This window comes from Saccoglossus kowalevskii, chromosome 15, assembly GCF_978046115.1.
Source record: "Saccoglossus kowalevskii chromosome 15, keSacKowa6.1, whole genome shotgun sequence".
NCBI lineage: Eukaryota > Metazoa > Hemichordata > Enteropneusta > Harrimaniidae > Saccoglossus > Saccoglossus kowalevskii.
Genome location: NC_140655.1, coordinates 21,356,463 through 21,372,436, shown reverse-complemented (window position 1 = coordinate 21,372,436; position 15,974 = coordinate 21,356,463). Strand labels below are relative to the sequence as shown.

Below are 15,974 nucleotides of genomic sequence, written 5' to 3'. Positions count from 1 at the left end.
CTTCCTAATATGCTACTCAGAATGATGCATCTTCAAGAATCGAGAATGATTGCAACTACGAAATGAAAAATATTTAATCATTGCTATATAAAAATCACACACACATGCACACAATGCACTTTCAACCACTGATAGTATTGCTAAATCTTTAATGTGAGAAAAAGTACTGTAAATGTGAAACAAATTAATCAAAATAAACAAGACTACTTGGACAAATGCTGGTAACTGACAACACTCTTTTTTTTATCAATGAATGTCCAGTTCTCCAAAAATTATACAGCAAAAATGGCTATATTGTTAAAACGCAATATTGCCTTCATTAAACAATAAATTCAATCTGCTTCCTTTTTGGGATGAATTTTTACAGGTTATAAGAACAGTGTTTCCACACTCAAATATTAACAGATATGACAGCAGTTAGTCTGACAATGTTAAAAATCGGTTGTGATTACAAGTGAACATAACAATTTAACTGGATAGCATATCTCAAATACAATGGCTAACAAAATTACACATAGTACAGTAACAACAAATTATATAACAATAATTTATAAAAGGTAATGAAATATGAACTATAGCTAACAAACCATCTTATTTAAAATATGCAGTGTCGCATACAAACGTTTTCTCAGTTACAGTTACTTGGTTCGACCAGTTTTGAGATTAACCCAATGAAAAGCAGCCCCAGTCTTTCAGGAGCATATCCACTTTTTTTCCTCAATCGATTGATGTGAAGTATGGTTCACTCGCAGTATCAATCAAGTACATGTAATTCATATTTATTTATTGAATTGATTTCTGAACTATAAGACGACATCCAAACTGAATAGTCTAACAAAATCTGTTTCTTCATTTTAGTTGTTTCTGCACAGTACATCAGCTTCTTCTTATCCATGCTTTTATAACTATAGTTCGTTATTATAGTATATCAATGGAGAGACATTTATAATTATTTGAATATTTCGAGCCCTGTAGTTTAATGTCCAATACCACTTCGCAGTTAATCTGGTTATGTTAAGTAGCTAATTTGCATACTAATTACAATGCAACTATTTTGCTCATATGTTTAAATTTTTTATATACATTGTGGGGAAAGGGAAGGTTCGGGTCTTCTCAGTCACGAAAGTGAACACTGAAACAGACACGTCATGTAAACTAGAACTCAATTTTGTTTATTCTTCAACAACAACGTAATACAGATGTTAACTCATTAACAACTGGAAAGCAACTGCTCAAAACATACAATGTTGCCATAGATCGCGTCAAGTAACAATTTGTAGGATGGGAGGCGTTCTCATTGCCAGATTACGAATGTGGTGTTTACACCGACGTTCGAAACAATATTGGCCAAATTAAAAACTGGGTGTGCCAGTTTCTCATAGTATTACATGCAAAAAATGAAATACGAAGAAAATATGGTTATGAATAAAAGATCAATAATTCAAATGAATCTCCCCACATACATACTGTAATTAAGATATTAAAGCATTTCCTAGCATATGTTGATTAAAAGTGAAAATTATTACCTTAATCAAATCACAGCACTTATACTCGCAAAATTAGCCATAACTGGAAAAGATTTACTTAAATTTATTTGTGGCCGATTTAGCCCACTGAATTTGTGTTGTGAGGCTCATGCCTGAAATACATATCACTGGTACAAGATACATTCCAAATAAACACATATTTATTGCATCTAAGACATACAAGACATACAAGACGACACGAAATATTCCTTGATCACTGTACATTAGTATTTTTACAATATTTATTTTTTGATATACACAGACTGACCAATAATGTGAGATAAAAGAAGCAGCATAATATTAAATAATAATATTAAGCTCAGATGTAAATAATCATAAATCTTTTTACAGGACCATTTTACCATCCACAATACTAACAGATCTGCCAAGTTTATATGATCGTTCGCAAGCTTCTGCCACCATGGAGCAGCGTACAGCTTCTTCACAGGACACCTCGCACTTGCTGGACACACCTGCAAATATAATTTAAAATGTTAAGATTGAGAAATTCGTCAGGTCCAAGTTTAAAGTCTGATAGTAGAATATGAATATGGCTTAATATATGGCATGGATTCAGGAATGTGGTAGTCTATATGTCAAGGTTACTATGACAGTCACTTGAGACTTAACCTTTCTTTTCTCGCCTAGACCATCAGAATAGAAATGGTCAAATGGCCAATTCCCATCAAATAGCCACTTCCCATTTTAATTTCAATCCAAGATGGCTGCCAAACTAGTTGACCGATCAAAATTCTGAACGTTAGGTACACCAGTTCTTATAGTTTCCATTGTGCCTGGGAAGTTTTAGAAGTCTATGAACAATGGTACTCTTGGGTGAAATAGCGGAAAAACAAGTTTAACAAAAACAAACAAGAAATTATTTTTTGGATTTATCAGCTACTGAAATTCTACTTGATCACAAAATTGAGCTGTTTTTACAGCAATTCCAGGCACTGATTTGACGCTGAAGTAGTGCTAGATGTTGATAACTTACTACAATAGGTTACACACTTTGTTTTCACATTTACATAAGTTGTAACTGGAAATATAAACATCGGCTGCAAATCAGAGGAATAATTGACAGATATTGCCCACAATGTTTTCTATTTTTGCTACAAAGTCAGGTACACCTAGACTTTGATGCGCGTCTGTCTTTCATTCACTTTTGGTCGGTCATCGTGTCGATTGCGTGTCTACAAATCGGCATATGTCCAAGTTGTTTAAGCACCACAATGGAGAAGCAAAGAGTCAAATAACCAGTTGAAATGAGAACAAGAGTTGTCAATTTGTATTTTCGTGGACTGTCATTTGTTGAGATTGGAGATCGAAATGGTGTTTCAAAGCAGGCAGCTTATAATATCGTCAAACGGTTTGTTACCACCGAGAGTATCCTGCCAGGAAACTGAGAACGTTATAGACTATGTCGAATATTTTAAACCATTGCGACCGCGCATTTACGAACGGGAAATTCGACAAAAACTACTTGTGTATGGCGGCAACCCTCCCTCGACGTGTATTGCCAGTGATATTATTTGGTGGCACATCAACCTTTTGGTTCTCATCGTCGAGAACTAATAATCGAATAACACCCATTCTAATTATGTATTCAATTTCATTATTGATATACTTGATGAAGTCTCCAAAGGACATTTGTTGCAGGCAGCTTTCAGTTATATACATTGGCATGATACGGATATTTCTATAGTAGGAATAATGCACTTTGATCAAGAATTCTGTCATGATCAGACGGTCAGCTGGTTCTGTAAAATAACGTTCTTTACAGTGCCACCACTCTATGCCCTCTCACTGAAATAACATGTGACGCAAATTGAAGTACGAAACTAAGTTGAGAGTCCGATCGTTTATTGGAGAAATTCAAAACTAATGTACCGCCACTTTTATGGGCGGAGCTTTCTTCCAGTGCGCTTCAAATTGCAGACATGCTGTCTGCATTATTTGTAACAACTTCTGTAAATTTGAAAACAAAGTGTGTAACCTATTGTAGTAAGTCATCAACATCTAGCACTACTTCAGCGTCAAATCAGTGCCTGGAATTGCTGTAAGTTCTCAAAAGTGTCATACATCTTATAGTTTAACACTAATTTAGAACAAACCATATTAGTGACAGTGAAAGAAAAAAACAACACTCCTAGACAATTACCTATACTAACAGCTCTGTCTGTCAGCTCTGATGGCAACAAAGCTAAAAACAGGGATAACAGTAACTAATGAACTAGAAACACCTTGAACATTGTCACTATGATTTGAATTATAGTTACCATGACAACTTACCGGTTACAGTGTCCAAGAAGTGTTCTAATTCTTGTTGGTAGGCTTGTGCATATCTTTCTTTGAATGACGGCAGAATAGGATGCAAGGATTCCCCGCCGGTTCCATGACTAGACATATCACAAAACTTGGAATTATGATTCTGTACCATTCCTTTGTTGCCGAACACCTAATAATAAATTAGAATTGATTTAACTAATATATTTTTAGTCGTAAAAAACAGATGCAATGTAACGAGAAGTATGGAGAATAATGCCCATATGAAAGACCCAGTTGTGTTACTATGTGTTGTTTTAGTACTTTCATCTTGAGGATGCTACTCAGCAAAAAATTTAGTACACAACATTGAAGGACAAAAAAAAAAAAAACATAATTCATTACAAATTTAAGGATCTTGTAACCCCCCCCCCCGATAAAAGAACATTTTATGTGGGATTTAAGACTTTTCAAACAGCCAATGTATTTTCAGGTCCACAAAATGATGCAGCTCATCCGAGTTCTTTTTGCGTGTGTGTGTGTGGGTGGGTTGGTGTGTGGGGGTTAAGTTAATGAAGTCTTCAACAGATTCTAACACCACTACAGTTAGTAGTGAAAATAATTGTTTTTTCATTAACACGAATTAATAGAATTATTTTCGATTAAATTATTATTGATTTTTTGGGATGAAAATAGATACCTAAAGCCTTTGATCATATCCATACGCAGCGAATCTGCTCAAATCAGTGGTGCCTATGGCTCCACTTGCAAACTTCATTGTAATGGCGACTGTGTCAATATCGTCCATATCTGCAATATCGGGATTGAATGCGTGGCCTTGAGTATAAACGGTAGTTGGTGTATCTCCCATTATCCAACATATAACGTCTAAGTCATGCACAGCGCAATCATGGAATATACCACCTGTAATATAATAATGATGTATTTTCAAAATAAACATGCAGTCCATGTTACTACAAAAATAATGAACGCCAACGCCACAATGGAGGAGTTGATTCTACGCGAGATAGTATGCGCTGCACATGCGAACATACTATTGATTAACTCTAAATCAAATATGGCATTCTGGGTAGTTCAATATTACGATATTTCACCAGTTGGGCACTGGGCCCACATCAGATGTTTGAAATGGCCAAAAGGTTGGTCCCCCACAAAAAATGCTGACCCCGAATTTTGCCAATTTTTTTTTTTCAGCAATTAGTTGAAAGATTTTTTCCCTGCAAAAATAATACATATAACTTATGTGTACCAATATTAATACTATCAACTTATATCAATAATAAACAAGACATGCATGGTAAACTCCCCGTTAGTTATCAAACTTATGATATATAATTTTGTTTATAGTAATATAGCTCAAACATAAACATGTCAAAGATATTGATTCAGAAGCTGATGCTTGATTGATACTGAAATGATTGAAATTCAGTCGCCTTGTATATGATCGTCAAAGGAGTACGTGACCATATTGAGAGATATTGCTGTGGAACAGCATTAATTAAAACAAAATAGCCACTAGTCGTCCATCTGTATATCTATAACATGATGTAGAATGAATATAAAAATTTTTAAGTCAAATCATTTTAGAGATACAACACTAGAACTGCACTCATTAAAACAAAATGGCTGCCAGTCACCCATTTTTAATCCGATCTGAAAAACAAAATGACATGCATTAAGGTCCCATAATGTCCAACGCATGCACCAAAATTCATCCATAAATGCTTTATTTTGATGACTTTTCAGCACAAAAACAGCCGCCATTCAGCCATCTTGAATCAGATTGTGAAATATGTATAATATTATGTATGATGTACGTGTTAAGTTTGAATGTAATCAGTCCAGGCATGTCTAAGATATAGGTTGGGATGTACGGACGCACAGAGGTCAAACCATAATTTCCCGTTAATCAACTTCTACCAAACATCAATAGATTTTTCTAGAAATTACTCCAGACAATTTCATCATTTCTCATATGTGCAGATGCTCTAATAGAAGCCAAGTCCATTCTGATGCATTGTACCATTTTAAAAGAAGCCACAGCTTCTAGCTTTTAGATCACTCACTAAGAACACTTACCAGATAGTTTTAAAAATGATAATGGTGGTAATGGAGCATCGCGACTGATTGTCTTGATGTGTTGTATCTGTCCTACTACACCATTTCTGCTTTTTTGCTGGACCTGACGTACTCCTGGATCAAACCGTCTACAGACGAGAAAATTGCAAATTATTATCAAGCATGCTTAAAACTGTAGATAGCAACTTTAATATGTGATTTTCCATTCAACTACGAGATCTTGCGAGTTGTGTGAAAGACGTTTGCTTCAAAAATCAAACGATTTGATTTTGAGCTTGAATTTCTTTATTTCGTAGCTCACATCGAAAGACCAATCTTTGACAGGGTAACATTGCGTTCAGATACCCTTACTTAATCGAAATTGACCATCATCAAATGTGTACAACACATTATTAAGCATGAAAATATATATTAAAATACGTGTTTATTGAATTTCACACTATGTTTGTCGCCACTATGACACAATGACCTTTTTTGTCCTGTTTTTACATTTGATTTTATGCATAACACGGAATCTCACAGAGAATGGAAATTGGTCTATACATACATATAGCATCAAAAATAATAGAATTTACCTTTCCTTAAAAAAACTATCAGTACTTGTTCAAACATTCAAATTTGTTCTTATTTGGGGTAAAAACTACATTACACGATGGCAATATAATCACGTCATTGAAAATAAATGTTGCACGGCGCAAAATGTTTTTGACGCCATTTTGGGATATAAGCTCTCATCGAATTATTATATACCCTACACGTAGGCCTTTAAACTTGCGCAGACCAGCACAAAAATTAACAGTGCCACTACAGTTAGACATCTCACCTGTTGAATGCACACAGAAGGACTTTATTGTTCTTCTGTGCTTCCTCATAGCAGCTCTGTGTGCTAGCAATCGACTTACCAATCGGCTTCTCACAAAACACATGTTTACCTGAAAAAACGAAAGCAATCATTAGCATTTGAAATGTATGAATATACTAGTAGTTCTTAAAATATGAGAATTAGATGATCATTTTACAAATAAGTGATTATGGCTGATAACAGTGACCGTTAAAAAAACAGTTTGTAGATTAATAATTATTTAATGACGATCACAAAAACTAAACTTTACAATTGTTAATCTGACCCACCAGGAAATTGTCACTGATTTAAAATATTATGATTTTTTGGTGTACACTAAAAGCACTGACAACAAAATCACGTGGTTTACAGGATTTTTTTTTATTGACGGGTACCCGGTATACATAAAAAAAAAATTAAACCTATTAGAGAGCTGTTAATATAATGATATTTTAAGATTATCCCCTGATATATCACTTGTTTATTGAGCTGGTTTACACAATGCAACAGCGGACAAAAATGTTATTACTCTTCTTAGCTCCAAAATAAACATACAGTTGTCATTACAAGTTTTATTCGGGCAGAAATCATACTGGTTCTGTTACATGATTTGTTTTTCTCGGTGTACTGGTTGAACATAGAGCAAACATTATTGGTATTTCGCAAATAATAAACATATTCCACCTCGCAGATTATAAGCGTGAAATGGTGTGTATCTACTGGTATATGAATGCTTTTAATTAATGTTTTTACCAATCAATAAAACTCATGAATCAAATTATTGATTGCCTCAATCACCCAAGAGTTCAATGACCTGACATTTACTATTAAAACCTTAGAAGTTGACCATTAAAAACTATGAAGGTAAATTTAAACAAATCTTGAAGATAAAAAATTTACAGCAAGGTGAAGAAAATAAATAACTACACACATTTGAAATAAAAATGTTACAACATAATTCTGAAATAAAAAGCTGCTGTAAACAAAGTGAAAAAAAAAGAATTCATGAGTTTTTAATGGTCAACCTCGTAAAACTAAAATTCATTAACGCATATAGTATATCTTAGCATTTTGACGATTTAACAACGAACATATATTGGTGAAGACAAAATGTCATGATTGACACCGACTTATTCATTTTCACAAAATTAATAATTTCATTTATTTGCTGAATTACAAAAGTTTTCATTCAATTAACACTGTTCACAGTAACGATTAATTCCCAAGCAGACGTTAATTATGTTCGGTCCTGATGGGGGAAGACTATTATTTTGGTGTCACCCTCCATATCTTTTACATAAAATTCACTATTTTCTACATGTTTGTATAGGTCATTGAAGTGGTTGTCTTTGCTTTTATCCATCTCTATCACACACACCCCTCCCCAAATACCTGGTGTAAACACTATTTGTGAATTATTTGCAAGGATTTATTTCAGTTTATTCCGCTAACAGTTAAATGCATTAAATTAAAACCCAGTGGATATTAAAATTTTACAATGAAGTGTATTGTCCCCTTTACAAACCAGTGAGAGTAAACCCAGTAAATATGCATGCAATATTTATTTTACTAAAATTAAGGTCTTTTTCTATTAAATATGAGCAAAATGTGATTTCTTTCTTTCAAAACAACTGTTGATTTAGAAATAAACTATTTTCTTAGAGCATAGGCCATTTTGGAACTTTTTCTATAAAAATGTTATTTCATGAAAACAATAACATGACACAGTCCCCGTCATTTTGTAATGTATTTTGGAGTGCATGTGTACTTATCTGTGTGTTGTAGTCTTGTGATACATGTACATCAAAGCAATCTCTCCATATGTACATTGTGTATAACCTCAGACTAGTAATACAAATGTATTACTAGTCTGAGGTATAACATTTTAACTGCTCAATGAACACCTGAAACATTGTTTCATACAGGCTTGATATTATTGATGCTTGATTAGTTTAGACATGTTACTAATTAAACAAGAAAGCAATCAGGCAGCCATCTTGAATAAGATCATGAGACAAATGCATGTGCATATGTCAATTATCATGTCTGATGTAAGTGTAAAGTTTGAACTCCATTCATCCTGGCATGTCGGAAACATGAATCTGGAATTAGGCAGTCATTAAAACAAAATGGCCACCAGTCGGCCATTTTTAACCCGATCTGAAAAAATAAAATGACATGTGTTCAATATATGTAGCAAGTTTAAACTAAATCTGTCCATACAAGATTAAGATCCAGTTCCAGAATAACGAAAATGGCTGCTATTCGGCCATATTGCATGTGCGTATGACTGATAAAATGTCTGATGTACGTGTTAAAGTTTGAACTTGATCAGTGCATCTATGTTAGATACAAGTGGATGTGCATGCTATCAATCCATAAGTCCCTGTTTTCAGACTGCATCAAAACAGGAAATAATAATGGTATTTCTCGAAAGCACCCATAAGATTTCCTAACCATATGTATCTGAACAAAAGTTTGAGATATGAAAACACTTTTTTACCTTAAGAACCAATAGTATATAGCTAAAAAAAAATAATCCCCATTTTCATGGGTGATTGACACCCTTTTTTGTGTAAATAACCATAATTTATCAGCCATATGGTAAAAGTCTAGAAAATCTGGCAATAAGTTTTAATGGTAGCCATCTACTCGTAGGTGTGTGGGTGTGTGGGTGTGCAGATAATAACTGCGTCAATACTGAAATTCAAGCAGAATATGTCATTAACGTGTTTCCCCCCCCTCTCTGCCGGTGAATAAGATATTCCACTTTACCAGAGAATCTATAGCAAGAAACACCAATTTTTTTCTGATATTTCATGAACTGCTTCACACAAAATAAACTAAAATCAAACTTAACCAAGCTTGATAAAGTTTGGCTGAAAATTACACCAAGAATGATTATTAACGCCACCAGACAAAAATCCACCATAAACATGTACCTCATCCTCCAGCAAAATTAAAAGGAAGGAATAAAAAAACATGGCCACCAAGGAAAACAACATTTGCAATTAGTATTTCTAGAAATGTAAGTAATACATCTGGTTTAGTTTCGAAAGATTTGTTGGTGTTCGAACACACTACTTAAAACAAATACGATAACTAAAAATAAATTGTTGAACAATTTTTTATTTTTTTTTATTTTTAGGGACGTTTTTTTTTAAACTAAACCACAATGCATCATGGCATCATGTATGAATTTGTGATAAAATTATGGAATCGCTTGTCACCAAAGTTGGCCTTTCTTTGGCTTTAAATACATTCCAAGGAAAAATATATTTTAACTTCAAGCATAACCGCAAACAATTAGGTATGTCTCAATAATATTAAAACAGTGTTATCATTTATATTAAAAACTTCATGCTTATATATTCTGTATTGTGCTTACAGGGTTTGGAAAATATGCTGGCCCAATGACTCAGATGAATTAACCACCAGTATTAAACTCAGTTGACCGAAGGATCAATCACAACACTCGCAAAATAATGTATTCCACTAGTCCTAGTGTACTATTCAAATATTTTGCTTGCCATTTCATTAAAATGGAATGATGTAACAGATCAAAACAAAAAGCCCGAAGGACATTATTTGACAAGTTTTTGCTCCAATGTTAGGATTTCATGTCCTACTACTAGGTATGTTCTTTTTAATAGACGAATAAAAAAATGTTTTGGTTCCTATAACATGCTTTTCAAAAAATAAAGTAGGTTTTTTATTTTAATTTTTTTTGATATAGTTTTTCTTTATTAACAACTGCGTTTTTTTTTTGTTCTTGCAAACAAGAACTGTTTTGCAGATATAAATGTCATATAAAATCAGGTTTAAAGTTGTTTCGAAGTTTAGCAAAGTTCAAGTTCTTTGATTCATTCAAAGCATTGCATGATTTTACAACATTTTTTTTGAACATGACCAAAAAAGTCTAGGCTCGGGCAGTGTAAAGACAGGGTAGGTTGGGATTATAGGAACCACACAATTTTTTTTCTCTGCCTCATACTAGTAGACAAATTATCAATTTTGACTTTGTTTCTACTGTGGCATTTAATGAAACTAAATCATACATACCTGTTATCCTGCAAGACAAGATTTATTTCATTACCATGTATCACTCTGGTATCATTCAACATATATTTCTGTACTACATTATTTGCTTTTTCCACGTCCTCTTCAATAATCCATTTCAGAGCCACTCTATAGCTCGCTATTAAGTTTTCAAAATGAATGAGACCAGCGCGACCAAGTCCAAATAAGGCTACATTGACTCTTCCGATAAACTGTGACATCTGAAACAAAGTTGACCAATAGTGTTTGTCACTATTAGAAGATTTTACTACAAACAGAATTTGATTACAAACAGCGCCACATAGAGTCACATCTGAATCAGGTATCTAATGAATGTGATAATTGCATGTATGCAAATGTGTCGAAATGGGCGTAGTGCGAGTGGTTAGTGCTAGTAGCACTTATCTGAAAAACTACTAGATCTAGTGCTAAAATGGCACTAGATCTAGCGCTAAAATGGCACTAGATCTAGTGCTAACAAGGCACTAGATCTAGTGCTAAAATGTGCACAGTGCGAGTGGCACTGTTATCGCATTGTCAACGACGTCGAATAATAAGAGGGGCATCAACACCGGGCATCAACAACCACTTTCATATATGTATTCAATGTTTTATTCGTGATTCTGGTGGATTGAACTGTACTTCAGTTTTGCTTTGTACTAAACAATAACATTAGCTTATGATTAATGTGCTATTTGTGATATTAGTTGTGTGAAGTATTATTTCTATTCTTGTTTTACAACCATAAAATTACTCTCTGTAGTAGATTTTCGTGTTGAATAAAAATTATAATTATTATATGCAAACTACAAACAGTATAAAACATTGGCAATATGCGCGAGATGTTCATAATAATACTTTCTTTATATAATACCGAATTCTGTCGTAAATTCGCCCATCCGAAAAATCGCCCTGGGGATTTCACTGCTGATGGGCACTTATTTGGGGTTCAAAATTTCAAAAAATAATAATCAAGTATTTTGGGGGGACATTTTCATCGTATCCAACTACACAGACTTTCTACGCCGTCAGTTGGGCCACCCAAGACGAAAGAAACTATTGCAGAATTAACAATAATTAATAATTCTTGCTGAATTAAAAAGTAGACCACCTGAAATGTCATTAAAGTGTCGTCCAGTGTCATTTGTTTTTATTTTATTGGTAACAAAAGTATATTTTAAACGACGTTTCTAATAAAAACGAACACAACTGCAAGCGATCACAGATGCTCAATCCAGATATGCTACGTTTCACAAACGTTGATTATTAGTCAGTTGTGATTATAATAACGCACAAAAAATAAATTCGTTGATTGTTATGAAATTCAAATAAAATTCAACGTAGTTTCATCGTAAGCAAATGATTCCGATCGCATATAAACGCTCGATGCGGTAGGGTATCCGCCATGATTCTCTTGCATGAGTTGAGCTAATACGCCAAATCGCTAATTAACCAATCAAAATGCTGGATGATGTCAACGCGTTCAAATCACCATAGCTCATTTAAATATGTTAATGTTATTGAACGCAACGCCGAAGAGATTTGCCGATGTTGTAGTACGCTCTTTTGGCTTGGATTTTGATGGGAAAATGGCATGATTTTTTTTAAATAAAAAAATAGTTGTTTTCAAAGATGAACTTAGCATAAGAATAATAATTTAACATTGTTTACAGTGATAACAGCTCTTTGTCCAAACGGAGCTTACGCTAGTCAAAATAAACATGCTCTTGAATAAAAACTTAAATAGACTGATTTAGGCGTCAGGAATGATTGAAATGTCCGATAAATTACGACAAAATATTTTAAAAAATAAATTTAAAAACTGCTGAAAAATCGCTCTAGACGATTTCTTGGTCCCATTTTTTTTTTAACGCGACCATACACTGGGTTTGTTTAGCTGTGAGGATTAAAATACGTATTTCACAACCGGAAATTCAACAGACAAACTTGTTACTTCACATGTTTTAATAATTAGCAACTGTAACAAGAATAAGATTTCGAGAGTCTACAACAAAAAATCCTAAGGGCTTCTAAAAAATATTATTGCAGAGAAAGTGTCTAGACATATATAATATGATCACGTTAAAAAATCAAAAAATCGGCGAGGTTACATCATATTCCGTTAGTTCCTCCATGATACAATGTAACAACAGGATTGCGTGAAAATGTATATGCCCATTCACAGGTCGCAGTACACACAAAATCCACCGAGCTTTACAGGGACCCGGGACTTCTCCCACAATACCATTTCATACAGTATATCTATTCACAATTTGTAAAAATTGCGCAGTTCGACCTGCAGTTTCACTGTTTCAGCTAGTTTCCCGGCCGATCGCGTTGTTCCAAAGGTCTATTAGTATTACGACAAACGTGGACAATGACATTCTCAATTTTCCCACTGTAGCACATTTCCAATGAATGAAAGATACAACAATTTTACGTAAATATTAATTTATTTTCAGAGAATTACGGGATGTCTTGACGTCGTTGACAACGCGATATCAATGCCACTCGCACTATGTACATTTTAGCACTAGATCTAGTGCCGTTTTAGCACTAGATCTAGTAGTTTTTCGGATTAGTGCTACGAGCACTAACTACTCGCACAATGTCCATTTCGACACATTTACATACCTCGATAATTGGGTTGAGCATGGTTGAGTGATGATGTGATAAGGGATAGCGATAAGAGAGGATGGCAGAAGTGAAAAAAAAATTGCAAGGAAAACAAATTCTGCAACAATCAACAAAAAAGATATTTACACAGTGGGAAAAAATAGAGTAAATCTATCATGGGAAATAGCAAATAATTAAGTGAGGGAAAAATTTTGAAATTTTTTTCTGCCATTGCCCCCCCCCCCAAGTTTATAATAGTCCACCCTTGAACCAACCAATCAACCATTAATATTTACCACTTTAAATCATTTCTGGTCTTCCCTTATATTAGGATGTCACACAGAATATTCAATCAACAATTCTACACTATAAACATGAAATTAGAAACTATGCAAGATGGTGATAAGTTTATACAAATATTTGTTTTTCCTTCACTTAATTTTTTAGCTACATTTTAGTCAGGGTGCTCCTTTGATTTGTTCCCGCTTTTCTCTCCATCAAAATGTGTGCGTCTGTTTTCTGTAATTTTTTACCAAGCTATTTTTATCAAATTTTTGTGTGCAGATGCACTTATTTCAAATCCACCATCCCCCAGATTTGTTATTGGTCAATCCCTTAGGTCAACCTTTGAATGGTAGAGGATGATAAAATGGGAACATGTTAATATTTGCATACAATAGTTTTTAAAACACAATGAACAATGATTTCAATAATGTCACTCCTAAAATTCCAGTGATTGACAGCTTGTTCTTAAAGGGGTTGACCACTAAAAACAAATTACATCAACAAATAGCAAAACACTAAATGATGGTAAAACAAATTTTCTATGACATTTTTCATTTGTGATCGACCATATGGAAAGCCATTAAAAATTGATTTGTAGTTCTTGATAGTTAGTTTAAGATCTCCTTTTTCATCGAACACCCCCACCACCACCAAGTTAAATGTCACACTTGTTACGTTTTTATGTTCTAACCCAATCCTGTACTATCAACTATCAATAACCTGTCTTGGTGATAGGTAAAATAAAAAACAACAACATTGAATTTATCCAACAAATACAAGGCCAAGTTTCAGACTGATCCAAAGTCCAGCATATGCAATGTCAGTGTGACCGCAGTTGGTGTTGTTTTCCTCGACCACGAGTCTGAGGGTTTTCCAATGACTGTCAATCTACAAAACCCTAAAATAAATAACTCTTACTTAGATGAATTATGAATTAGTCAAGAACAATACAAACCTCGGATTAGGAACAGATGAATGAACCAAGTAGTCTCTGCTGCTGTTCAAATCACTCAACCCTGAACTGGGGATATATGCAAATGCAGGAATAGGGTAAATACCAGTGGTAAGGTACCTTCTGACCGCTAGCATTTGACTGATATTAATTATTCAAGATGTCATTGATTATTCATGAGTGGGTGTGTGTGTGTGTGTGAAAGTAAACGTGACCTGTTAAAGGCTGATTCGATACGATCGCAGAGATGGATACTTTAACTTTTATAAGTGCAACGGCGATACTTTCATCCATGTTTACTGAAAACAAGTCAATTTAAATGTCCAATAAATATAAGTTGTCTTTCAAAATCTCCGTGACCTCAGAAGTGAAAGGTCACGTGCATTAACAGAGATAATATATGACGTATACAGCTGCACTTTGATTCGTTGTCAATGCCAGCCAACATCTTTTAATTAGCATAATCACCGGAGTGATTCCGCTCCTGTTTTTACTCCAACGCAGGGGGTCGCCTGCAGATGCGTCCAGTCGGGATTTCTTTCGCAGTCATGCCAGTTTTCGTGATTGCGTTACAAAGGTTAAATTGACAAATAATTTTTATTTTTGGAAAACAAAAAAGTCCTGACTTTGCCAGTCTAGTAGAAAAGTTGCGGCATGTCATTATCTACTGCTACTACCTAAATACATTGTCTGCACAAGCCTAAACGTTGAACCTATTGTACTTAAATACGAATACAATCCAGAGATTAGCTGTTTAATATTCCATTCAGTAATTGCCAAGTTAGTCACTGTGAAACGATTTATTTTGACCGACATTAAATTTCACTGTTGTGATCATATTCACTGTGTTTCAATTTCATGAATTTGTCGAGGAAACTGAGTTCTATTGTTATTTGAATTGTTCAGATTTAATTTAGCAGATTTCCCTTAACAGCGAAATGAAAGTGTATAATTAATGCATTTACATTTATTAGACTGTACCATTCAGATAATTAAAACGTGGAGATACGAGCATCTGGATTTTTGTGATCGTGAATTGTCGGGTTATGTGGTTATGCTGTGGTCGAGGAAGAAACTCGCTTTATATTTAATTGAAGACATTAGGGATAATTTGTGCACGACTTGCCAGGTTCTATGTCTGTAAAACAAAATGTTTAAAAGGTTATTTTCATAGGATAATGTGAAAGACTTTGCTAAATTCTTTTTGAAAAATATACGAAAAATAATTCACATTTTTTGGAAGTCTATTAGTGTATAGCATCGTTTGTATGAATATTGTTTATCATAAAGCTATGACTCGTAGGCCGAATAATTGGCTGGAACTATTTAC

At 34.1% G+C, this 15,974-nt stretch overlaps 1 long non-coding RNA gene across 1 annotated transcript; it reads right to left on the bottom strand.

Annotated features, from left to right (window-relative positions):
• Positions 1–9,380: 9,380 nt before the first annotated feature.
• Positions 9,381–14,744, bottom strand: LOC146734064 (uncharacterized). The gene is made up of 3 exons (XR_014931736.1): positions 14,648–14,744; positions 10,795–11,012; positions 9,381–9,432 (listed from the first exon to the last, which is right to left on the bottom strand). It is a non-coding gene; the product is annotated as an uncharacterized LOC146734064 (long non-coding RNA).
• Positions 14,745–15,974: the final 1,230 nt, after the last annotated feature.